The following is a 25,611-nucleotide window of genomic DNA, read 5'->3' as shown; positions in this document are numbered from 1 at the left end:
CATTTGCACACCGCCATCTTTTCTCTCCCCGTTGGCAGCTTTATCCGAAGTTATCAAGCGGGAGACAGAATCAGCTCCCGTCCGTTATGACATTTTAAATGGGAAAATTCCGGTTATGGTTAACGTTACAGCCTTTGATTAGCATCTGCAGATCTCCGAAAAAAGGAATCGGTGCTCTCATGTAGAAATTGATATAGGGTTGTTGTCCGATGGTTACATAGGGGTGGAATGGACAATGAGGTGCGTAACATTCCTCCATATTTTATCATAAATAAAGGAAATTCACTTGCTTTGGTTTTATTAGGCTACACCACACCATGTGCATTATATGAGCCGTTTCAGCGCCATGCATCTCGTTTTTTATTAAAATGGAAAGTATAGCCAACAGTGATGGTAATTATTAATCCTATATTTAGTCAGTTAGATTGTAATCTCGTGCTTAATGAGGTTTGCTGTCCAAAGGATGGATCACTATTGGCATTATTGGCACGAGTCTAACCATTGTTGCCTTCTGTAACGCACATAAAGCATTCAGACGATCAATAGAGCCAGCCGTTTCTAACGTGACAAGCTAAGTGCAATGATACTGTGGAAAGTATATATAAGAGCATTGTGTAGCCTAATAGAAACCATAATATTCAAATATCTGCCCAGCATGTGGGGACACAGATTTTAGAACCAGTCTCTTGCCCACATTAATATTAATTTCCTAATACAAATGGGTAGCCTACAAAGGAGTAACTGTATGAGGGTTAATATATTGTTAGAAAATAGGACATGATTTAAGATTAGTATATTTTTTTAAACAGGAAATTGGTTTGCTCGTCCTTAGTAGCATTCTACAAGGTGATGCGTTAAACTCAAAAAGTTAAATAGGCTTCCCCCAAACAACACTATTGTGTGTGTGTACAGGCTGTATGAGTGAGTTTGTGCATGCCAGTCTGCGCGAGCGCATGAGTGAACAATTGTGGGCCCATGCTACTTTAAGATAACCATTTTCAAATTCTAACCATGATAAATCCACAAGCTACTAAGGTTAGCATACTAATTGTGCAACCTGTCTTATGAATCGTTCTTGTGCGTCGCAATGCCATGCAATCCTGACATCACAGCAATCAAACACCATACATCGATAGAACACTATTTTATTATAATGCACATTTTCACTTCTGTTTTTTTGCCCTAAGTCTTTCTAGTGGGCCTGAGGGTTTTGCCGAAAGGAGATTGCTCATAAGAAGACACGAACAACATGCTACAGTCAGTGATGTGACGGTGTGCATCTTGAATACGCTTTTGTTAGGGTAGGTAGCCTAGACCAGTCGTTGCAAGGCCAGATGCATATCATATGGTCCGAATAAATATAATATCACTTTTGGATATGACAACAAATACTATGATTTTACGCCCACGCTATTGGAGAAGGTGTTTTTTGTGGATAGGATACTTCTGAAAATGTTGATGAGCCAAAAGGAGGTTAGTGCTAGTCAACTTCTCACATATAAACCTATTACAAAGATGTGTTTGTACCGCAATGCAATATACAAAATTAACATTTTCACTATTGTAAGTGTCTATTTGTAATATTTATTTGAACCTTTATTTAACTATGCAAGTCAGTTAAGAACAAATTCTTATTTACAATGACGGCCTATATGAAAACATATAAAAAATATTGCTGTTGAGTCATTGCTAAAGGGTGTGTGGCTGATTTTCTGGGGGATACTTTATACAGTGTAAAAGGCAGAGGCTCTTCATTTTTATCCACAATATTTACTCAATATTTGTTGTTCAAAGTCACTCACACATAGATACCATAGAATGTATGATCCTGTGTATGGTTCCACACACAGAGAGACAGGGAGAGCGCTCAGTATCTGGATCTTATCCTTGTCCCAGTTCGTCTGTAGTTGACATCACAGGGGCCAACAGAGACATTTATATTGCCCTTAAAATATTTGACATGACTTGAAGTGTAGCTAGGCCATCAGTAAAATGTCACAGGAACACAAGTTTAAGATTATTATTTATTTTATGCATTTAACATTTAAATAATTTCAAGTTATTGAAATGTTTTATTCTATATCAAGCTGTTGCAGAAGCATTATAAGCTGTCCACTTTACTCTCGCTAGTGAACTGTGATCTTCGATACCAATGGTGAATCATATTATGTCAAGTTCCAGTCGTTTATGACTACAGAAGACAGTATTACAACAGTGGTGCAAGCATTTGGCATTTTCCCCTACATGTTAGTCAAGGCCACGTTTGGTATTTTGGTATCCTTTAAAAGAGTGTGAGAGAGAGAGGGATGACAGTTGTCAAATACCGGTAAACTCTTAAACTCAGTTGAAAGTTGCCTATCATACAGAAACCCCTTAAATGACATTCATTTGCTACTGCTTTTAAATAGTGACGAGGTGTCAGATTCATGGCCTCTGTGTGGCTTATAAGCAGAAGTGACTTGGGTGAGATCATAAAACTTAATGAACTTCTCGGCCACAGGAGGTGTCTGCAGGGGCAGGAGAAGGGCCCTCGTGGCTGCCTAGCCTACTTGATGTATTCTTTATGCCTGTCGAGAAGAAAGTGGGAAAGTGAGAGAGTGATTGTGTAAGAAAAAGGGGGAACATGATCACTGGATGTTTTAGCTCTATGTAACGATGTGTGAGCAACTGTGAGTATACTGTATGTTTTATACTGTATGAGTGTGCATCATAGATTAATCCATGCATTAGTATCAACACACACGATATTCATGTATCCCTACACGCTTTCAGATCTAAACCCCACCTGTAGGACTTATCTCCGTGGGCACATGTTGGATTACTTTTGACATTTTATATGACATTAAATATCTAATTAATTATGCATGAGAAATAGAGTCTCTAAGTATGCTAATTATTTAAATGAGCTTGTTTACTATTCCAGTTGTTGTAATCATCTTTAATCCCTTTGATGGTCTTTGTTTCAATGTCATTTTCCACAAGAACTAAACCAGTAAATAATATACTGTACTTCTGTGCTACTTTGTTTGAGCACTCAATTTGGAAAAGCCTGTGTGTAGCAATGCTTCTGGTTGTACATTTTCTCTATCCCAGTCCCCCTGATCAGTATGTGTTTTGTGTGCTGTGTGAAGTATGGGGTAGCTGTAAAGTCTTTGTTATTACTATTGGGAATTTAAATCCAGTTTTAGTTTGGAATTGAGATGTGTGTGTGTGTGTTTTGACATATGGACATTATTGATCTCATTTTAATCAGATAATCCAGTGCTTTATTTAATTATACTGTATCAATAGATACATAATAAAACTGTATCAGTAGTTTCATAATACAATTACATGCAATTAGTACAATGTACATGTAAGGAGAGAGAAATCTTTGAAAATATAAAATGCTTATTATTATTCTTGGATCACATTGTACCAGCTGTAAGTAGAAACAGGCTAAATCAAACCTGAAGTGTTTGTATTGTAGCCATGTAAACAATGACAGCAAACATACTTGCATTTACAACTGTTTGAAGAGGTAATGGATGATGTGTGTGTCTGTCTGTGTGTGTGTATGTGCATATATCTCTGTGTGTGAGAGAGTGTGTCTGTGTGTGAGAGAGTGTGTGTGTATCTGTGTGAGTGTGTGTGTGGTTATTCTGCGGTTTGGAGTCACAGCCTTCCCCCTCTTAGCCATTGACAGAGCTCAGCTGGTCTGGTGGCCTTCTTAACCAAACTGTTTTTCTCTCCTACTGTGGGTCATTCACATGCCCCCGTGGCATCATACAGAGGGATTGTTTGCTTCTTTCATGTCTGTTCACTGGCACATAATCTCAATGTCATTTAGCCACCCAATGATCCCATCCGGGGGAAACCATATCCAGCCATGAATTTGACAGCAGTGCAGCAAACAAATATGGCTGTAACTACTTTATGTTTACAGAATATGCTTCAATACTGTGCAGAACATTCTTTTTTTTTACATTCATATATATGTTAGAAGTAAGAAGGCTATTTTAACTCACCTAGAATCTCAGAAACTCACTAGGGAACTTGGTGCATGGCGGTGGGGGGAGGCTCAGTAGCCCGTGTTGTGTGGTTGGGAAAGAAAGTGGGATGCACTTGACTGGTGAACAGACTATTTGTAGTGTTCAGAGGAATTTTGGCACTCTTCTTACTCTTATTGTAGACCCAGAGCAGATTTCCTCATCGCTAATGCCCTAGAAATATTAATTCACTTTGATATGCTAATTAGGGGGCATTATGCAAGAAATTAGATTAAGTGGCAGCATGAAGTCATTTGCCTGTCAGTAAATTGAGTGTTTTTAGCAGGAGGGGTTTGTTTTTTCACTTTCTCTTGTTTTTGCATTTCAATGAGCTGAATGTGAGATATTGCTGAAACTGCTACAATTCTTTACCTTTTTATTGTCCATTGTTTATTTTCTCTCTCACTCATCATGTTTGATACCAGCAATCTGCAAATGATGACACGTGTTTGTTCTTCGACACATTCCTTTTGTCCACACCTCTTCTGAATTGTGCCCAGCATGTCAGAGGTAGATAAAGAAAGGAAACTCTAAAAAGATACATTTGCAGATATTTCTTTTTTTTTACTGTAGCTTGAGGAAGACATACAGTGCATTGGGCATGAGATCTCAGTGCTAATCAGATGGGTTTTGCAGTAGTTTCTCTGTGCTGGGTTTGTATCCTCTCCTCTCCTCTCTCTCTTGCCCTGGAAGCGAGGCTCGCATCAGCAGCGGGAGCAGCAAGAATAACAAAGGTGAAAGATTACCTCCATATGGTATTTCTGACCAGGAAAAGGAACGGTTCTGCAAAAGCACTCCTCTTTGATGTGAGGTTTAATCAATAGAAAGAGATTACAGAAAACTATTACAGGCTAAATCACAGCGCGCCACAGAGGCTTAGTCCTCTCCACAGCTCTCTCAGCTGCACTGCACTCCTCCTGGCTGTGTATTGACTTGTTGTTTTCCTGACCTTTGACTCATCAAGTTCAGAAATGGGAGGTCTGGTCTGGAGAGGTAGGAGATTGCAGGAGGCTCAGGCTGATAAATGCCCAGATCCAGTGTGTAGAGCAGTGGATTAGAAAGACTAGTTACAGTATCTGACTAGGGGGGTAGGGTTAGCCGACATGTTAGCCTCCTCATACTGCTGATAGCACTGCTGAACATGCCACAGTATTTGTCTGTTAGTTCATCTATGTGCATGCTGTGGTTATGAACAGTGGACTGGCTGAGTAACTTTCAGATTGAGGTTGTAATTAACCACGTGCAAGGCTGACTAAAAGCATTACCTTGAGTAAATATAGTTAGGATTGAGGGTGTAAACGTTTGTCAAACCTTTAGGGAACATTCATTTTAAAGCTCCCTGACAAAGAGTTAATGAGACCCCTAAATCTAGTTTGTTGTTAATTTGACATGCCATTATGATTATTATGAATATTATGATTATAGTTATATTAAATTGAGAAAACAATGAAGTTAACAGTGTTACAATCCTTACCATGGCCCAAGATCAAAAGTCAATATTTGTGAAGACTGCCTTGTTCTTTACCCTTTGCTTTTTATAGTGTTGATTTGTGCAAAATACCACAGTCAATGTATGCCGTGGAACAGAAATCCATTCAACAGACAGACAATTGACTTTTGGATGCTTTTTGTTCGAGAGTGCCTCAGTGATGCGGCTGCAGCGACTAGATAGCGCTCGGCAGAATGGCTCGCTCACAGCTGGGTTCCTGGCCGTCTCAATGGCAGGGCTACTTGTGCTTCCCCTGCAGCGGGTAGGGGATTGGGAAGATGGGGAGGTTATCTAAGCAGCTCCCAAATCCCATGCTTTCTCCTAACAGCAGAGAAAAAAAGCATATGATAAAGAGAGAAAATAGAAAAAGTGGGGTGCGTATCAGTATCGATGGGGAAGGAAATCTGGAATGTCATATGTTCACATTCTCCCAGTATTTGTCATATTTTGTTTTCCTGACTGCAACAGTATAACAGCACCTGAATCTGATTCTGATCTGAATGAGGTGCTTTGATACGATAACCTGCTGGTGCTGATGACCCTCCGTCTGTACTCACACAGACCCCATCTTATGCTTGCCTCTCTCGCTACCTCTTCTATAGCTGGAAGCATTTTCTGTGGGCTCCTGTGCGAACAGCAGCCCACAATTGTATTTTTGCCCGTACAGTCTTTATGGCAACTCGCATAAAAATGTGCATCCTCCAACAATATTTTAGTAGGTTAATTGCAACATTTCTCAATTGTACAGTTGGTGAAATAGTTATCTTCAGGCGGTGGCAGCCAGGAGAGGCTGCTTGGGATGCAAAAGGGAAAGCTTGATTGAAACGTTTGACATCGGTAAAGCTTGGAGCAGCATGGCCCTTGCTTGCTTTCTGTGCACTCCATTATCCTCAGTGTTCTGGTCCCTCTCTCAGCTAACCAAACAGAGTATCCCACCTGAACCAACATGCTGCTGAAGCGTGATGAATAATAGAAAAGAAAATTAGAATAAATCTCTCAGATCCTCCTCAGCATTGTTCGGCCTCATCCATCAGGAAGAAAGGCTCCTCCCACATTGACCCAGTCTGGGTATCAATGACATTGTCTTATATTTGCTCATCTCATTTAATAAATGTGGTCCCTGCACCCCCACCCCCAACTCTGGAGATGAGCTCATGTTTCATTTAATTACTTTCTACCTCAGATCGTTCGGTTTGCTCCATTCTTTGTTATTCAAGAAAATACAGTGAATATGAACATGTAGAATATTACCTCATAGACAGAATTCTGTTATTGGAATTTCATTGGACTTTGTTAATTCAGTTGGCTTCAAAACTTTTTTTTTTGTCAATGGGAATAAGTTTGTCTGTCGTGTTAGTTAATTCAAGATGTTCAACCCCTGTATAACTGATCATAATCTATTTTTTTAACACACTTATTTCCCTGTGATCATTGCATATAGCTAGGCCCTCCTCTCCAGTGGTCAGATGTCATAATGTTTCCCCCATGGGCCACCTGGTGCTTTATGTTCATGTTGGAGACATTTTTTGCAACATGGAGGTAGCTTGTTCCCCATCAGGACCCTGGCATCTGTTAGCGAGGCGTCTCCTCTAATATATTACTGGAGTTGTGCGCCCTTCAGACCAGAAAGAGACCGGCTGATGAATTCGATATCACCTTTGACTTGTCAGCTATTCTTTGCAGGTTAAGTATGAAACATTACATTTTCATTCAATGAAGTGAATGTTAAGCCAGCCACAGCTGTTTTCAATATTTGATGCTTTTCCCCTGACATGTATATGACATAAGTACAATTTGTGATGTGTTGTCATCAATAATTTTGTCAGAAAGCATAAAAGCTTGAAAAGCCATCCAACCACAGCAAAATATAAAATGACCATTTACCCATTTACCCATGCTCACCTCGCTGGACGGTTCCTGTCAGATATAGATTGAACAGCGAGTAATTCTGTTAAATCAATTAGTTTTATGTTTATTTATTGATGTTGTCATAAGTATACATTAGTATGCCAGATTTGTGTTGGTACTATTCAGTTCAAGCCCATTGAGGAATAGTCTGAATGTATCTTATGGAGCGATAAGTGATATTGATTGAGTAAGAGCTAATCACAGATCAGGTCAGGTAACAGAGACACTGGACCAATGCAATGGGCAGACTGTTACACAGTAATACGAATGATACAACTAGAAACAGAGCAAAGGTTTGGTTACCGGATGTTTCCTATAGAGTTTCTTTATCTGAGTCCAATCCTGGTCTTAATGTTTTAACGCAGTATCATTAGATGGTGGAACAATATTTCCATAGAGTGTTATTAGTATAAAGAGTGTCAGATAGAGAGACTGGTACAAAGCAAGTCCTCTCTTGGTAATGATACTGCTATTTATAGGTCCCCATTTCATTAGCTCCAGTGTTTCAGAGAAGATATTTTCTCATGGGGCAATAGATGCCTGATGTTCATTTACTCCCCATACACATTAAATGTGGACAACCAACATGCCAGAATGTTTTTTAGTAAAGAGGGGCCCCTCTGCTATTACAGGAAATATATTTGGATGTTATTTGTTTTGGTGTTGATCTATTCTATGATTGACTGACTCATCTTTAGAGGTTTGATGATACATATCATATTATCCTTGTAATACAGTAACAGGGTATAGTGAATGGAACTCTTACAGGTGATCATTTTTCCTTCAGAGAAGCATTTTCAATTTCATCTAGATTATTAGATTTACCGATTTTATTTGAACAGTTCTAACATTTGAACATTGCAAGGCTTCAAATCATTATCCGTGTTATCACACACATACTGTACAATGATGAATAACGTTATGTAGCTATTATAGAAAACAGAACAATGTGTTATTGTTGTCTATTTCTGCCCTCATCACATGTATTGTTTTCACAAAAGGTGTTTTCTAAAGTTCTCTCCTTATTTGTTCATCTGTAATTGAATCCCTTCTTCTATTGTTCCACAAGCCATTGTTCTACACGGTTCATACATTAGAATGATATATTGAAGGCAGAAATGGGAAAAAGACTGCAATGCAATGAAAATTTAATCAGCGTCTTCTGCTGCTTTAATAAGGCAAATAATTCTTATTGGCTGCTGTGTTAAGATTTCTAATATTTAATTCATACCAAACCTTGCATTATTCTGCCCCTGCCCTGACAAGCCCCACTCTGCTGCCTGCCAAAAGGCAACATTAAAAACTTAAAAGCAGATGTAAATGTCTGAAGGCATCTGGATGGCCAGTTTTGAAGTCATCACTAAATGGTACTACCTTGCATTATGAACTATTATTAGGGACAGAGATTGTTTATCAATTGATAGTCTTTTTTACTTAACATTAAAATGAGAACAGAACATTTTGAATGTTTGCCAGGTCAGATGGAACATAGCATCAATCATTTCACTGAAACTCCTTGATGGCCTCGTATTTGTGTTTTTAAAGGCAACTTATTGGCTCCTGGTGTTGAACACAGAGAAACCTTATATTATTGAGTGATTCAGAATGACTATCTTTACTCCTAAAACAATATACAAGGGACTGAAAAGCCCTTCCACTTCTATCGTCATATTTTCTTATTGGTTGGTGAATGTATAAGACTACTCTAAATGTACCTTTCCTTTTCTTCCTAGAAGTTCGTTTTTGTGGGCTGAAGCAACGGAAAGGTGGCAAGTGGCCAAAGGCTAGGTGATGGCTCATGTTAAAGTGAAACGGCAGGTCCTGTTTTCCTCTCTTGGTGAAATGGCTTAATTGGTGTCAGAGCCCCAGGGATAAAGGCATCTTGCTCTGAACATAGCCACACCGTCATAGTCTTCCCTCAGCCAGGACAAGCGGGTAACGTCTGGTGGTGAATGAGGACTAAGCCGTGCCATAACAATATGCAGTGATGTTTGGGATGACAGAAATTAATACGCGCTTGCTCCCAGAAAGTCATGATTAATGACGGCGAGTAGGGGAACGCTGTCCCTCCTCTTACTCCACTTTGATGGGGATTGAAAAGCGAAAGAGTCTGGTTTCTCTTCTCTTTAGAAAGTGGATGTCACCCAGAGTACATTACTGCTGTTTTTCTTTCCCGTTTTCCCTCAAGAGGAATGCGGTGGGATTGGAAGGTCCCTCCTAATGAATTTAGGATGACTCCGCTACCCTGATTTGGGAGTTGACCCATCCTGTCCAGTAGCAAGCTGGTGGGAGTACTCAGTCTTCCTTGGAGTTATCGCTGTTAGGAACTACATGGAAAAGCACCTACTAATATTACAACATTATTGTTATTGACAAATGTATGTTTCATTTGATTATCAGATTCTCTTACTAACATCTTTACTACATGTCTATAGATATTATAAACCAGTTAATGACATGCTGGCAACCTATATACATATATCAAAATTATTTATGGTGTCTGTGCACTTGGAAAAAGAACAGAAAACTAATATAAGATATAGTCAATGTTGTGAAAAAAGAACGATGACAATGTGCTTTTTCATAGTATCTGTGTTTTTTAAATTACCAGCCATTTTTATCTCAAATAATTTCTGGGTAACAATTGTGTATCTTACTGTGATTGTTTTCAATTAAAATGGTTTTTAAAAATAGCTTCTTAGCAAAGAACATTTTCTCAAACAAGAATGTAGTCATGGATAGGTCTGAGTGGGTAGGTAAAAACAGAAAACTAGCTGTTATTGGCAAAGAGTACGAACTAAAGGTCGACCGATTAATCTGAATGGCCAATTAATTAGGGACGATTTCAAGTTTTCATAACAATCGGAAATCGGTATTTTTGGACACCGATTTTTGGCAGATGTTTTTTTTTTCTTTCTTTTCTTTATTTAACTAGGCAAGTCAGTTAAGAACACATTCTTATTTTCAATGACGACCTAGGAACGGTGGGATAACTGCCTTGTTCAGGGGCAGAACGACAGATTTTTACCTTGTGAGCTTGGGGATTCATTCTTGCAACCTTACAGTTAACTAGTCCAATGCTCTAACCACCTGCCTCTCATTGCACTCCACGAGGAGCCTGCCTGTTACGCGAATGCAGTAAGAAGCCAAAGTAATTTGCTATCTAGCATTAAACTTTTCTTATAAAAAACAATTAATCAATCAATCATAATCACTAGTTAACTACACATGGTTGATGATATTACTAGTTTATCTAGCGTGTCCTGCGTTGCATATAATCGATGTGGTGCACTTTCGCGAAAAAGGACTGTCTTTGCTCCAACATGTACCTAACCATAAACATCAATGCCTTTCTTAAAATCAATACACAAGTATATATTTTTAAAAATGCATATTTAATTAATATTGCCTGCTAACATGAATTTCTTTTAACTAGGTAAATTGTGTCACTTCTCTTGCAACAGAGTCAGGGTATATGTAGCAGTTTGGGCCGCCTGCCTCGTTGCGAACTAATTTCCCAGAATTTTACGTAATTATGACATAACATTGAAGGTTGTACAATGTAACAGCAATATTTAGACTTCGGGATGCCACCCGTTAGATAAAATACAGAACAGTTCCGTATTTCACTGAAATAATAAATGTTTTGTTTTCGAAATGATAGTTTCCGGATTCGACCACATTAATGACCAAAGGCTCGTATTTCTGTGTGTTATTATGTTTTAATTAAGTCTATGATTTGATAGAGCAGTCTGACTGAGCGGTGGTAGGTAGCAGCAGGCTCATAAGCATTCATTCAAACAGCAATTTAGTGTGTTTTGCCAGCAGCTCTTCGCTGTGCTTCAAGCATTGAGCTGTTTATGACTTCAAGCCTATCAACTCCCGAGATTAGGCTGGTGTAACCGATGTGAAATGGCTAGCTAGTTAGCAGGGTGCGAGCTAATAGCGTTTCAAACGTCACTCGCTCTGAGACTTGGAGTAGTTGTTCCCCTTGCTGTGCAAGGGCCGCAGATTTTGTGGAGCGATGGGGTAACGATGCTTCCAGAGTGGCTGTTGTCGATGTGTTCCTGGTTCGAGCCCAGGTAGGGTCGAGGAGAGGGACGGAAGCTATACTGTTACACTGGCAATACTAAAGTGCCTATAAGAACATCCAATAGTCAAAGGTATATGAAATACAAATGGTATAGAGAGAAATAGTCCTATAAATACTATATTAACTACAACCCAAAACCTCTTACCTTTGAATATTGAAGTCTCATGTTAAAAGGAACCACCAGCTTTCATATGTTCTCGTGTTCTGAGCAAGGAACTTAAACGTTAGCTTTTTTACCTGGTACATATTGCATTTTACTTTCTTCTCCAACACTTTGTTTTTGCATTATTTAAACCAAATTGAACATGTTTCATTATTTATTTGAGGCTAAATGGATTTTATTGATGTATTATATTAAGTTAAAATAAGTGTTCATTCAGTATTGTTGTAATTATCATTATTACAACAAAACAAAAAAATTGTCTGATTAATCGATATCGGCTTTTTTTGGTCCTCCAATAATCGGTATCGGTGTTGAAAAAATCATAATCGGTCGACCTCTAGTACGAACTGTCTGTTACGGTTTTCTAGGTGTGAAGGATAGTCGGACCAAAATGCAGCGTGTAGATTGCGATCCATGTTTAATGAACAACGTGAAACACGAATAAACACAAAACACTACAAAACCAAGAACGTAACGAAAACCGAAACAGCCTATACTTGTGTAAATTAACAAAGAGCTAGGAACAACGACACTAAGGACAATCACCCACGACAAACTCAAAGAATATGGCTGCCTAAATATGGTTCCCAATCAGAGACAACGATAAACACCTGCCTCTGATTGAGAACCACTCCAGACAGCCATAGACTTTGCTAGATAACCCCACTAGCTACAATCCCAATACATACACACCACAATACAAAAACTCCATGCCACACCCTGGCCTGACCCAATACATGAAGAAAAACACAAAATACTTAGACCAGGGCGTGACACTGTCTTTCTTGTTGGTCTATTCACTTTTTTACTGCCAAAACTCCATCCCACCAAAACAGGTTGAAATTTCAAGCGGTCCTTTCAAACAGCTCATGCACTAAAATGCCATTATCAACACTTTCACAATTGGACAGTATCATTCCAACCTCATAGTGTGGAAATATATATAAAACACAGGAAATCACGTTTTTGACTGCACTGGGCCTTTAACATCTTCAACATTGAGGCTTTTCTGAAAGTGAACGATTCAGGGCCCAATGTGTGAACACAATGAACTGATGTGCAGTAGCCATGATATGAGTATCTGTTGTGTCCTAGCAGGAGACACATGTAGCCTTTTGTAGCCTTTTTCCCCTCGTACTACTGTGGAAGGTAGGAGTTTATGCAAGCAGCAGAAATATCAACGTTTTAAACAGTCAATCACTAAGCCTCATAACGGTCTGTCTCTGCTCTCAGATGGGTGTGTAGGAAGACAATGTCAGCTTTTATTTTGGTTCTCAGTTATCTGAACAGTTACTGTCTCGCCATTCATCATTTCATTTGTTTCCTGTTGATGATTTGTACTGCAGTGTACTAAGACTCAAAGCCCACATTAACAAGATCTCATAAAGTCAATGAATGAGCATAGTTGCAGGGGTTTGTTGACTATTTCAACCTTAGCACAGTAACTGAAAGGTAGTTGGATTGAATCCCCGAGCAGACAAGGAAAAAATCTGTTGTTCTGCCCCTGAGCAAGGCAGTTAACCCAGTGTTCCCCGGGCGCCGAAGATGTGGATGTCGATTAAGGCAGCCCCCCCGCACCTCTCTGATTCAGAGGGGTTGAGTTAAATGCGGAAGACACATTTCAGTTGAATGCATTCAAGTTGTACAACTTACTAGGTATCCCCCTTTACCTTTCTATATAGTAAGTTGCTGCACATGTCAGTCTGTATTTTGTACTGTAATGTCCTCAATTTGCTTTTGGACTTTGAAGATAATTATGTAAATTGAGAGGCCTCCCATGCAAGGGTAAACATAGCTGTGTTAGGACAGAAGGCGTGGTTCCCCTCTTTCTCTAAATACTGAAAAATAGACCCTAACATCATGTGTGCGTGTGTGCGTGTATGTGCGCAAGTCAGCCAGCCTGTCAGGTCCCGTTGTGAAGGCTTGGTTCGAGGGCACTTGGTGCCTCTGTCTGTAAGTATGCCGAGCATTGCCTGGCCTCCCGGGTGCTGAAGGAGAGCATGGAGTGGCAGAGTTAATTTATTTAATGACTGAGCGTCTTATATCTCCCGAGCCCTGATTAGAATCCTTGCTTGATGAGAGAAGCGATAGAGTGGTGTGCACCAGCCTCATGCACGTAGACCCACAGGCTCCGATTCCTCCATCCTCCATCCTCTCTCCTCCCCACCCCCACTCTATCTGTCTCCACCGCTTTCCCCAAACCTTCAGATCAGAAACAAGGCTTAGGGAAAAAACATAGAGTGAGGTGTAGAGTGAGGTGCCATAGAGTGAGGTGTTTTACAATTCTTGGCTGTACACCTGTGCTAATTTTGTAGTGTACCTCATCTATAATTTAGTATGGTGAGCTAAAACGAGCGATGCTGGGAAATCCGAGTGAGGAGTAATTGTGATTAGTTGTGTGATCAAGATGAAGATCTGTATGAACGTGGGAAAGCCAAACAGTGTGTGTCACTTTGGCAGCAGTGGCTGTCAGCAGTGGGGGAGCTGCGGTTGTAAAAACCATGCCCTCGCTCTCTGCCAGCATGTCTCTTGTGGAGCCAAAGCACTGCCCTGTAGATCTGGACTGGCTGTGGGAGGGAATGCAAAAACACTGAGGACTGTGGAAATAAGTGCTTAGAGCCCTAATTGTGAACGGGTTGAAGTAATGACATACTTCTCCGAGCTATCATGACTAAAGAGGTGAGAGAGAGTGGGAGAGAGGTGAGAGAGAGGGGGAGAGAAGTGGCGTAGAGGGAGAAAATACTCCCTGCTTCTAACATTTCCATAAGCCATCATCAGTAATGCAGCAGCAGCCTCACAAACCAGAAATGATTTCTTCAGACATTGCTGTCAAGTCTTGTTCAAATAGCAGCCTCACATTTGAATAACAGCCGACATTTTGAATTAATTAATCAGACAAGATAGTCTAGGCCTTTTCTCATTACTCTACGGGTCAGGCTGGGGAAGATATATGCGGTGGTGATGATATACTTGTCTTTAATAGTGATTTATGGAGATTTTGGATTGTACTCGATTTATCAAAGGGCCTGGTAGCAGAAAAAAATAGGGCAGTACATATTTCATTACCTAATCTTTGATTGATTCCATGATGCTAAAATATATAATCTTGTTGTTTAGGTGCATGGAAACCCCCTGTTAAGGCTGCAGCCTGGCATCAAGAGCAGAAATACACACGCATGCACACTTGCACACACACACACACACACACCATTTTAATCTCCTCATAGACCTTTCCCATTTTACTTTTCCTATGCAATTAAGCAAGGGCTGTAAATTACAACTGCGCAGTACTTTAATTATCACAGTGTTAACATTTTGAGAGGTCTTTGAGAGGATTTCATTAACTTACTGACTATCCTGTGTGTGCTCATTTTTTATTCCATAATAATAAGATTAATTTGATTTACATGATGTAGTTGTAGGTACATGTATGTAATGACACAGCCAGCCTTTGACACAGGGCTATTCTGGCAAGTGAAAGATAAGCACCTATCCTAAAATAGAGACAACATATTCATGTCAGCTTCCAAAGTCAACAACGATCTTGACATTTGCTGACAGTCTTGTGTTAAACTATTTTGGCTTTCAAGTTGTAATGTAAAGTAAGTTAAATATTTCATTTAGGTGTGAATCCAATACATAATATAGTTTTATGACATGCATCCTTTCTTGTTTTTTACTAGCCACAACAACTTCATCTCCACATATATTTTTTCTAATTCTTGAAAATTATCATTCTTTTCTATTTACATAAAGCCACCGTGTTTGACCAGGCTGTAAGCCAAGAACAGTTCACACAGTGGAATGAAATGCCTATTACATTCAACCTCCTCTGTTTATTGCTCTTAGAGACTTGAGTTTGTGGTTTCAGATTGATGTACAGCAATGTTCAAGCTGGCTGTATATGTCTGGTGTGTGTGTGCATGTGTGTGCCAGCTACCTTGCTTTGGGCATGTGTTGTTAAGAGTGTGTGAGGGTGAGACTGCAGTATGTTCTGTTTATAATTCACTACATGGGTATGACTTTACAGACGTGTAATTGAGCATGCGCCTATACTTATGAGGGTAAAGGTGTTTGTACAACCCAGAGGTGCAGAGAGACTGATGATCTTCACCTGCTAGAGCTGCTCAACAATGACTGAGGCTATATAACACACAAACATTCTTGTGTTGATTATTGTCTCTAAGCCTTACATTGGTGGAACATGTCAATGTGTCTTTGACTTAATATATTTAGCACAAATCTGTCATTTTTGTGGTTTTGATGGTTGGATATAAGACATACCGGGGTGTGGGTTGTGGATAAGTCATTAAAAACTGTGTCACCTCCTCACTGGCCATTTGGCTCATTTGACAGGACTTGTGAGAGCACTACAGTGTACGTGTGTGTGTGCGTGTGTGTGTGTGTGTGTGTGTGTGTGTGGTGCACACGGGCATGTGTGTGTCAGAATGGTATGAGCTGTTGCCATTCTAGTGTGCAGGCAGCCCATCACAAAATGCACCACCGACCATTGTGACAAAACATTCAAATAAATTGCTGTCAGGCTGCCGAAACACCAAGTGCAGCGATTTTTATCTGACATGTAGAAGACCCAGACATGCAGTCGTGACAAGTAATGCTGGTGCACCTGTGAGAGACTGACGATAAAAATCAGGATATGCCTGATCCTCGGCATAACAATACCTATCATTACTTGATATTATTACTCTTCCTGAAGAGAGAGCTCAAGATGGAGAGATATGTGAAATGTGGCAGCGTTTTTAAAGCCTGGCTAATGAATGCACTGCAGTTTTTTTTACTGCACAATTCATTATACAGTAAAATGGCGGACTACTGATATTGAGCTGTCAATTCTTTTTGCATTATAAATATATGTAATTAGTTTCAACTCCCCTTTCTTTGAATAGCAAAATTGGAAACAATGGGTTTACTTTTTGGACAATTCTGATAGTGATTTATAAACATTATGATTTACTCATAGGTCTCCAGTCCTTTAAATTTACACTATAACATTTTAGTTAACCTTAGAATGAGAAAAAGCTCTCCAGAAAAACAGAGATGGAGGACACATTGTTGAATCTGACATCCATCCTACTCAGCATTGTTATGTTCTACCTTATATGTTGTTAATGAGGAATAGGCCCTCATTATGATTTTAAGGATGAGAGAGGAAAGCTTTTAATTAATGATATGTAAATGGTTCTGAAATGATTATGTTAGAATATCAAGAGAGATGAGTAGAAGCTGTGGTGTAATATATTTTAATTAAGAATTAATTAAAAATGATGGCAATTTTAAAGAGCCTCACAGAAAATAGTGGAATTTACTCTCTGTCAGAAGTAAATTAGCCTTTGATTAAATAAACGAGCACATACTGTATTTATAGAAGAGTTATTTTTAAACTTTGCCAGGAAGAATTACACCGATTTCAAAAAGAATTACCATCCAGTGGTGGACCAGTAACTGAGTTTGCCATGGGTTAATTGTGATTTATCCCAATTATAATTGATGAGATTTCCTTGATTTGTGTCAGTTTATAGATCAATAAAACTGTATTTCATTTCATGTATTCAGTGCCTGAAATTACATTGTGCATAATAAAAGCAATTATAGTGCATACAATGGCATCACACTAAAACATTGTATATGTATTACATACTGTATATACACATGATTATCATATATAACAAGTAAATTATAAACCCAAAAAATAAATCACTTTTGGGGGGGGGGGGGGGGGGGGGGTCATACAATTTCTGTAAAAAGATTAGTTGTGACTAGTGTGAAAACATAGATAACCTCTTTAATAGTCATCTGCTTTCTTTTATTCTTTGGAGAAGAGATAAACATTTGAGAACTTAGATGCACTTATCGTGTGCAGTAGTTTAACAAGGCAGCACAGGCCTTTGTTCTCTGCTAATACTAGCATGGGAGGGATGGGAGGGGGGTCCCTGGTGGTTCATTTTGATTGGAGCACAGAGTTTTGTGTTGAAAGGCCAGGGAGAGACAGGCTGTTGGAACCAAATCCCCCTGGATCAGTTAGAGCTTTGCAACAAAAACACCTTGATATTCCGAGAGAACATTTTGCTAAGGAAAAGAATGAAATTAAATGAGCTATCTGAAAATAGAAAACAGAAACAATGAAATGGATTTAAACGACTTGTGAATGTTTGTGTGTTTACACTGTATGAATGTGTGTGCTGTGTAGTGTATGGTGTGGAATGAGTTTGACACCTGTGGTGTATAGCCTCTACGGTGAGGCTATATTGCTTTTTGCAACAGTCCTGAAGTATTTATTTGTCATTCTCACTTTTCAGTATTCAAAAGGCAAATATATGGATATTGAGGTGAAATAGGCTGTTAGCTGAGTAGTGCTGTTAACAAGCATAGTGAGACAGCAGGTAACAGTACAGTATCTTTCCACAGAGAGAGAGCATAGGAGAGAGGGGTTTGTGATGGGAGGAGAGGAGGGCTGTGATGGGAGGAGAGGAGGGCTGTGATGGGGTAATGAACCAGTTATGGGAGGCAGTGTGTACATGGTGGCTAAGAGGGGAGGGGATGGTAAATAGGGTATCAGTCCTACTCCACCATAACCCCCTCTACACACACACACACACACACACACACACACACACACACACACACACACACACACACACACACACACACACACACACACACACACACACACACACACTCAGCCAATGGCTGGCAAAGCCTCTCTCTTCTTTTTGACACCTGCAACCAGTTGCAATACATCACTGTCAGGATCGCTTTCACCACCCATCTGCATTTGCACGTTAGTTACCCATGGAGGCCCTCGTCAAAAAAGTTGAGCAGTCCTGACACAAGCTCCCTGGTGGGAACATGAAAGGTGATGCGATGTTGGGAGGTGTCATGGCGGGTGTCACTGCTGGCTGCACTCTCTCCCAACACAAACCTGATTAATACTGAAGGCATAAATGGATTGTTAGCTCATTGGCTGTTAATGCACAAATACCACACTATTCACCTTCTATGTTTAATACTGAACGTATCGCATGAATATCTGGGCTTTGTTTCTTGATTTCCATCTTCAATATAGCTGATATAGGCACAGATGTAACGTTGTACCCCTGCACATCGACTCGGTACTGATACACCGTGTATATTGCCAAGTTATCGTTACTCATTGTGTATTTATTATTACTTTTGTTATACTTTTCTATTATTTCTCCATGCTCTTTATCTCTGCATTGTTGGGTGGGGCCATCAGTAAGCATTTCGCTGTCTACACCTGTTGTTTACGAAGCATGTTGACAAATACAATTTGATTTGATTTGAAAAGAGATTACATCACACTTCCATAGCATATTTCCATCGGCAGGTATCATAAATGGAGTATAATACTGAAATAGTTCATGAGTATGAGGTAGTCTAAGTTGAAGTTCAGATTCATTGGCCCTGTATTAGTGGCTCCTGTATTGTCTGCAAGGTTGTGAAATTGGCTGTGAGTCTGGTCATTGAGGAGGAAGTGACTGCATGGCGCCTCCAGTGTGAGTGAGCTCACTGTGGCATGGTGGGGGTAGTAGTAGTCGTCTGACAGTGCCACTGTTAGCTAGCGGTCGGTGAGTGGAGCGGCGGCTCCGGCCCCGATGGAGGGGGGTCAGCGGCTGAACTCGCTGATGGGAGCCAGAACATGAAACAATGCCTGGGTAACGTCTGGTGGGTGAGCTGCACAGAATTACAAGCGAGGGAGCAGGCCTGCTGAGGCAATTACAGCCTAATGGGGTCATTTGGAAGGCAATTGCCAGGGGTTAATGTAGTATGGAGAGATGAGGTGAGATTGAAGTGAAATTTGGGGCTAGATAATGTGTTCAAATGAAAAGGGAGCGATCAGACAAGTTGTGCATCGACGAGGTGGGAGGTTGAATTGGGGAACGAGAGCACGGGCACTCGCAGCAACACAGATGGACACAGGGCTCTATCTTTCTCTCACTAATGCACACACACACATCGTATGCCCTGGAAGCACTACCTCTCTCCCTACTGGAGGTCTTCTTCTGTTTCTCCTCTGTCTCTTCTGTCTGCCCCTTTGCTCTCTCCATGGCCTCTCCTTGTTGGCTGCTTTCTGAACAAGGGCTGCTATGTTTCACCCCTGCTGATGAACAGTCTACAAGGAAGTGTTATTTTACAGATGCTCACGCTGGACAATGTTTGTGTTTCAGCACTTGTGATGTAATTCTGTGTATCATATGTGAGAATACCAGTTAAGATGATCATAGTGATGATCATACTGTGTAATACAGCATAGAGAAGTCCTCAGTTAGAGACATGTCAAGCCCTCCTAGTATCAGTTGTGATAGAGTGGTAAGCGTGTTGGAAGAAGTAGGAGAGGCACCGCAATGGATCGGGATAAAGAGGATCATTATGCGCTCTTACGTTATCCAGTTCATTACCTTAATTGCCAAACATAATCCTGTTTTGGAAGGGTGCACTGGAGCTTTGGGAACAGATCTTAGTCCAGGCTTCATCCCCTGATCCCCTGGCCGGATTTGCAGGAGGCAGCCCAATCATGCTAACGCTAAACTTTGATCAAAGCCAAACTTCCTTAAGGTCAGCCATGTGAATTCCCCTGGAGCTACTGTGTGCGCTGAAGCGAACTGCAGTATAGGAGGTTGTAGAGCACTGTGTGCCTTGCTGCTGCTGCCTGTGACCGTGCTGGATCACCGGCCAGCAATAGCATTATCATCACCTTTCAAGTCTTCAGCGTTTTTACACGATTATGCTCAACACTGGAACTTAACATCATCCATGGGTGAAGATTCTTAGAACAGTCTCTCGCCCTCTCTCTCTTCCACTCTCTCTCTCTCTCTCTTTATTTCTCTCTCTCTCCCTCTCTCGATCCCCAGTCCCCCTTTTTTCTCTCACACAACCCTGCCATCTCTGTGAAGTCTGCTCCTCCTCTCCCCTTCCATTCTACACAGTGTTTTGGCCTGGAGCCGGCCACTTCACTGAGGCCTATTTTCCCAGACTCCCTGAAGGCTATTTTACCAGGATTCCCATTAGGTCTTAACCCATTACCAATGTTCCAAATAATTTACGGAATCATCTATTTATATGGTAATTAATTCATTTGACATGGCTTGCTCAATGCTCATGAAAGTCAGCATTTCATACCTATATCACCCATTTCTTCTGTATGTACTTCATGCTTTTCTGTAAAATGTTATGACATTTGGAAAATCAAAAGAAATCAGCCAAGACCTCAGAAAAAAATTGTAGACCTCCACAAGTCTGGTTAGAAACGCCTGAAGGTACCACGTTCATCTGTACAAACAATAGTACGCAAGTATAAACACCATGTAACTACGTAGCCGGTATACCGCTCAGGAAGGAGCCGCGTTCTGTCTCCTAGAGATGAACGTACTTTGGTGCGAAAAGTGCAAATCAATCCCAGAACAACAGCAAAGGACCTTGTGAAGATGCTGGAGGAAACAGGTACAAAAGTATCTATTCCCACAGTGTAACGAGTCCTATATTGACAGCAAGAAGGAAGCCACTGCTCCAAAACCGCCATAAAAAAGCCAGACCAACGGTTTGCAACTGCACATGGGGACAAAGATTGTACTTTTTGGAGAGATGTCCTCTGGTGTGATGAAACAAAAATAGAACTGTTTGGCCATAATGACCATCGTTATGTTTGGAGGAAAAGGGGGGGCGGGGGCTTGCAGCACCATGTTGTGTGGGGTGCTTTGCTGCAGTAGGGACTGCTGCACTTCACAAAATAGATGGCATCTTGAGAAAGGACAATTATGTGGATATATTTTTTATTATTATTATTATTATTATTTGTATTTTTTTTACCCCTTTTTCGTGGTGTCCAATTGTTGTAGTAGCTACTATCTTGTCTCATCGCTACAACTCCCGTACGGGCTCGGGAGAGACGAAGGTTGAAAGTCATGCGTCCTCCAATACACAACCCAACCTAGCCGCACTGCTTCTTAACATAGCGCGCATCCAACCCGGAAGCCAGCCGCACCAATGTGTCGGAGGAAACACCGTGCACCTGGCAACCTTGGTTAGCGCGCACTGCGCCCGGCCCGCCACAGGAGTCGCTGGTGCGCGATGAGACAAGGACATCCCTACCGACCAAGCCCTCCCTAACCCGGACGACGCTAGGCCAATTGTGCGTCGACCCATGGACCTCCCGGTCGCGGCCGGTTACGACAGAGCCTGGGCGCGAACCCAGAGTCTTGAATGGCACAGCTGGCGCTGCAGTACAGCGCCCTTATGTGGATATATTGAAGCAACATCTCAAGACATCAGTCAGGAAGTTAAAGCTTGGTCACAAATGGTTCTTCCTAATGGACAATGACCCCAAGCATACTTCCAAGGTTGTGGCAAAATGGCTTAAGGACAACAAAGTCAAGGTATTGGAGTGGCCATCACAAAGGCCTGACCTCAATCCCATAGAAAATTTGTGGGCAGAACTGAATAAGCATGTGCGAGCAAGGAGGCCTACAAACCTGACTGTTACACCAACTCTGTCAGGAGGAATGGGCCAAAATTCACCCAACTTATTGTGGGAAGCTTGTGGAAGACTACCCGAAACATTTGCCCCAAGTTAAACAATTTAAAGGCAATACTACCAAATCCTAATTGAGTGTATTTAAACTTCTGACCCACTGGGAATGTGATGAAATAAATAAATGTTGAAATAAATAAATCTCTCTACTATTATTCTGACATTTCACATTCTTAAAATAAAGTAGTGATCCTAACTGACCTAAGACAGAGCATTATTACTAGGATTTAATGTCAGGAATTGTGAAAAACGGAGTTTAACTGTATTTGGCTAAGGTGTATGTAAACTTCCGACTTCAACTGTATGGAATCATTTAGTATCCAAAAAGTGTTAAACAAATCAAAACATATTTTATATTTGAGATTCTTTAAAGTAGGCACCCTTTTGCATTCTTTCAACCAGCTTCATGAGGCAGTCACCTGGAATGCATTTCAATTAACAGGTGTGCCTTGTTAAAAGTTAATTTCTGGAATTTCTTTCCTTAATGTGTTTGAGCCAATCTGTTGTGTTGTGACTTGGTAGTATGCAGAAGATAGCCTTTTTGGTGAAATACCAAGTCCATATTATGGCAAGAACAGCCCAAATAAGCAATGAGAAACCACAGTCCATCATTACTTTAAGACATGAAGGTCAAGAACTTTGAAGTGCAGTTGCAAAAACCATCAAGCGCTATGATGAAACTGGCTCTCATGAAGACTGCCATAGGAAAGGAAGACCCAGTTACCTCTGCTGCAGAAGAGAAGTTAATTGGCGTTAGCATCCTCAGAAATTGGCTATTAATTGCACCTCAGATTGCTGCCCAAATAAGTGCTTCACGGAGTTTGAGTAACAGACACATCTCAACATCAACTGTTCAGAGGAGACTGCGTGAATCAGGCTTTCATGGTTGAATTGTGCAAAGAAACCACTCTTAAAGGACACCACTAAGAAGAAGAGACTTGCTTGGGCTAAGAAACACGAGCAATGGACATTAGACCAATGGAAATCTGGTCTAATTTGCGTTTTTTGGTATCCAACCGCCATGTCTTTGTGAGACGCAAAGTAGGTGAACAGATGATCTCCACATGTGCAGTTCCCACCGTGAAGCATGGAGGTGGAGGTGTAATGGTGTGGAGGTGCTTTGCTGGTGACGCTGTCTGGGATTTATTTAGAATTCACGGCAAACCAGCATGGCTACCATTTACATTCTGTAATGATACGCCATCCCATCTGGTTTGCACTTAGTGGGACTATCATTTGTTTTTCAACAGGAAAATTACTCAGAACACACCTCCAGGCTGTGTAAGGGCGATTTGACCAAGAAGAATAGTGATGGCATGCTGCATCAGATGAGCTGGCCTCTACAATCACCCGACTTCAACCCACCAAACCGCAGAGTGAAACAAAAGCAGCCAATAAGTGCTCAGCATATGTGGGAACTCCTTCAAGACTATTGGAAAAGCATTCCTCATGAAGCTGGTTGAGAGAATGCCAACAGTGTGCAAAGCTGTCATCAAGGAAAGGGTGGCTACTTTGAAGAATATAAAATATATTTTGATTTGTTTAACACTGTTTTGGTTACTACATGATTCCATATGTGTTATTTAATTGTTTTGATCTCTTCACTATTATTCTACAATGTAGAAAATAGTAAATATAAAGAAAAATCCTTTAATGAGTAAGTGTGTCCAAACTTTTGTCTGGTACTGTACATTTACATTATGTATGACAGAAGATTCAGTCATTCATAATTTGCACTCAAATGCCTGCAGCAGCCTGCAGCCTTTATTTGTTTAGTTCTTATTGGAATACATTAGGCTCTCTTGTCTGGTCTGTTCACAGTGTAGCCTCTCATCCATAGCACAGACCCATGTTGAGGAGGGATTGTGTCAGCGCCATGGGGAGTACTAGTATGATGCAGCTATGTTGTCATTTCATAGTGACAAATACTCACTGGCAGACAATCAGGATGGGGAGAGGATGGAATGGTGCCACTGACAAAGTGCCCTGACCTCTAGGGCCCCTGGCCTCCAGAGAACCAGGCACAGATTCACCTCAGGTCAGCAGTGGTGTGAACACGGTGCTCCCTCATGGAAAGCAGCTCATCCCATCGCAGGCAGACTCTGCTGGTGGAGAAGGTAGCCATCAAACCATTTGCCTATAGAGTAGGACAGAAATTGGGTATAGATTTTGTTTGAGATTTTCAATTGGTAAACGTGTAACCGTTCTGTACCTTTATGATTACCACCCTGTTGCATTTTAAAATACCATCACTGGTCCCCATGAAACCTTTGTACCTAGTTTGTGAACAGGCCATGAAGTAAAGCCTTTACAAGTGCAACAGAAAAGGAGATGTAGAAAGCCCATGTCAACAAAGCATCCCATCAAAGCCAGGCTCTTTCCTGTTGTAAGGTAGGGAAAAATCAATGCTGCAATCTTTTTATTTTTGCCTTCTCCAATCCGTAATTGAAATGGAAAATCAAATGATAATTGTTTTATCAATATTCCCTTCCTGCCCTACAAGGGTCATCGCAGAATGATCATGAGTCGGGGATATGACGAGGACAAAATGTGAAATTGAATAGCTAGGAGGCAATAAATCAGCTTTGACAACTAAGAGTGACCAGCATGTATCTGGAGCAGGCAGCTCTCCCCTCAGAATTTGTCCTAATGCTGTCCACGCTAAATAGGGAATATTCATCTCATTATGGCTGCAGTTAATATTGTTATCAAATAGTACTCTTAGAATTCATGCTGGAAGTCAAGGTCAGTTTTGGTATTATTGTTGTCATTTTGACTCTGGTATCAATACTAGAATAGAGGACAAAGCAATATGGCATACGCTGAGACGAGGGAGAAAAACTGAAGATGAAAAACAATTCCTACAATGTAAAGCATACAACATGAGTGCATTCTAGTCACAATACAAGTATTTATTACCTTCAGCTAGTTAGTTAATTAGCATTTTGGTTCAAAACTAGGACTATTTGGTTTTTAAATTATTAAATAAAATTGTAGGTTTTTTTCATGCTCCACGTACACAAATAATGTATCTCTTGTCTCATAGAATTAACATGTTTTTATTACCTTTTTCCATGAACCATTTCTTTAGACAGGTGGTTTAGAGGACTATGGGTAGCTTGTGGCAAACGACAGCACATTTTTCCTCCTCTCTATTATATGTCCTTAAATGAACACGTAGTGCCAGCTTTATAAGTCTTGTAAAAACTGCAGATAAAACTGTTGCAGAAAATCGAAATGCTAAATCATGTGAAGTCCCTTTCCATTGGGCTCATCCTCTTGCAAGGCATTGACAAAAATATGAAATTGATTTGGTTGAAGGGTGTTAAAGAGGCGACAGGAGAATGTCACAAACAATGAATG

At 40.6% G+C, this 25,611-nt stretch overlaps 1 protein-coding gene across 11 annotated transcripts in view; it reads left to right on the top strand.

The window, feature by feature from the left end:
• pbx3b (pre-B-cell leukemia homeobox 3b) overlaps nt 1-25,611 on the top strand; it is an 88,245-nt gene that overhangs the window by 1,859 nt on the left and 60,775 nt on the right. The window lies entirely within an intron of this gene.

Source organism: Oncorhynchus kisutch, linkage group LG3, assembly GCF_002021735.2.
Source record: "Oncorhynchus kisutch isolate 150728-3 linkage group LG3, Okis_V2, whole genome shotgun sequence".
NCBI classification, from domain to species: Eukaryota; Metazoa; Chordata; class Actinopteri; order Salmoniformes; family Salmonidae; genus Oncorhynchus; species Oncorhynchus kisutch.
The sequence above is the reverse complement of the archived record's forward strand: the minus strand, read 5'-3'. Positions and strand labels throughout refer to the sequence as shown.